This window comes from Galeopterus variegatus, unplaced genomic scaffold, assembly GCF_000696425.1.
Source record: "Galeopterus variegatus unplaced genomic scaffold, G_variegatus-3.0.2 Scaffold5753, whole genome shotgun sequence".
In the NCBI taxonomy this organism is placed as follows: Eukaryota; Metazoa; Chordata; class Mammalia; order Dermoptera; family Cynocephalidae; genus Galeopterus; species Galeopterus variegatus.
Window position 1 is genome coordinate 105192 of NW_007731864.1, and position 2026 is coordinate 107217.

Consider the following 2026-nt stretch of genomic DNA (forward strand, 5'->3'; position numbering starts at 1 on the left):
ACTAATAACTAAACTAGCACTGCAAATTTTTCTTTATAAGAATTCCACTAACACCAAGAAAAGGAAAATATGGGGTTTGGAAAATAAACTTTTTATTTATTTTATTTATTTTTTGACTGGTAAGGGGATCGCAACCCTCGGCTCGGTGCGCTCCGCACCATGCTCAGCCAAGTGAGCGCACCGACCATCCCTACATAGGATCCAAACCCACGGCCTCAGCGCTACCAGTGCCGCACTCTCCCGAGTGAGCCACAGGGCCGGCCCAAACCCTTTTTATTTTCATGTTTAATTGATGCAAGCCTAATTAATTCCCCCAAATTAAGTTCTGCCAGTTTAGGCCTTCATAACATTTCTTAAAATTTAATTTTCTTCTTGAGCTCTGCAATGCCTCAAAAAGTAACCTATCCTTTAATGGGTCCAATTAGTATAAACTGTGTTACTTGTATTTAATATAAATCAAATACAATATTTAATCAATATTGTATCTCTAGACTTGCCAAGCTCTTCATAAAAGCCGTAAAAAAATAACCCCCACAAAGACCCATAAAAAACTCCAAAAGAATTAAGCTACTTTAACATGTAATAGTTGTCATAAAGCAAAGTTCATATATTTCGCTTCCTAAGACCCTAATGTATTTTCAGAAACCTTTAAGTCTACAAGTTTACAGACAGAAGAAACTGATATGCGGTCTTCATTAGGGTCAGGAGTAGAGACAGAGGTAGGATCATCTTGGGATTCTGAGGAAGAAGCTACAAAGCCAGCAGTTGCAACAAAGGAAACTGGTATTGATATTATTGAAAGTGCTCCATGTGAGCAAACAAATAATGACAATATGACTTCTCTAGATGGAGTGTACAAAAATAAGAGAAGTAGGAAGTTAGTCAACATCTGTGAAAATGTTTCTATACTGTACTATTACAAAAAAAAATCAAGTTATAGTGTATAGAGCCCAATACAATATCCATTTCTGTAGATATATTGCTATCTTTCTTCATACTACCAACTTCATCCTGAAACTGCTTCAACCTCTGAAATTCTTTTTTGCTATTATTTTATTTTATTGAAATATTTGAGATAAATATATTTATTTAAAATTCACAGTAATAAATGTTCTCATTAAAGTATCTGACTACCAAAAAAAAAAAAAGAAAAAAAAAAGCCAGATATGTATCTCTTTTGGGGGAGGCCAGATATCTATTTCTTTTTATATGTAACTAAAGGTTTTAATAAGGATTAGGCTATAAATCAGGTACAATTTAGTTATAACACCATACAAAGACATTTAAATAATCAAGAAAGATTTTTAACATTATTGCTTAGTCTTATAAAATGGTGAATTTTACCCAAATTGATACCTCTATAGTCTTATTTGTGTTTCCTATACTCTTAAATCATATTGCTTGGGATAAGTACTGATACAAGTTTTAAATTTAATTAGTTGTAAGCAAATTCCAATTTATTAACCAATGCATATATTCCCTTTTTACTTACTATACTACCTCAGAATTAAACGTTCTAGAAAAAGCAACCAACCCACATGGAAAAAACAATGCAAAGCTTCATTGATTCCTTAAAGATTTTCAAGTATTATAGGAACTCAAATCCATGAAAAAACATTAAAAATCTGACAATTCATCTTGCTTTACTAATTATGGGATAATAGAAAGAGATATAAAAAAACAAAACACAAATGTTCTTTAATGTTCCTTTGTTTAACATAATATTATACTAAGAAATACTGCAATTATGTTTATGAACTATTTTCCAGCTTCTTCAAGTACAGGACACAACTATGGTTCCATCAGGGAGGAGAAATGTATAATAGATCTTAAGTAACTCACAAGGAAGATGGGAGGCACAAAAAGATGAAATGATTTTTGCTTTTAAAAACCTAATGTTGACCCTGAAATGCCAGATTCAATGACGACAATGATCACAAAAGACTACAGCAGCAAGCCACCACACTTCACCACAGATTAAGAATTCTGAAACAGGCAATTACCCCCCCCCCCCCCCCCCCCCCCT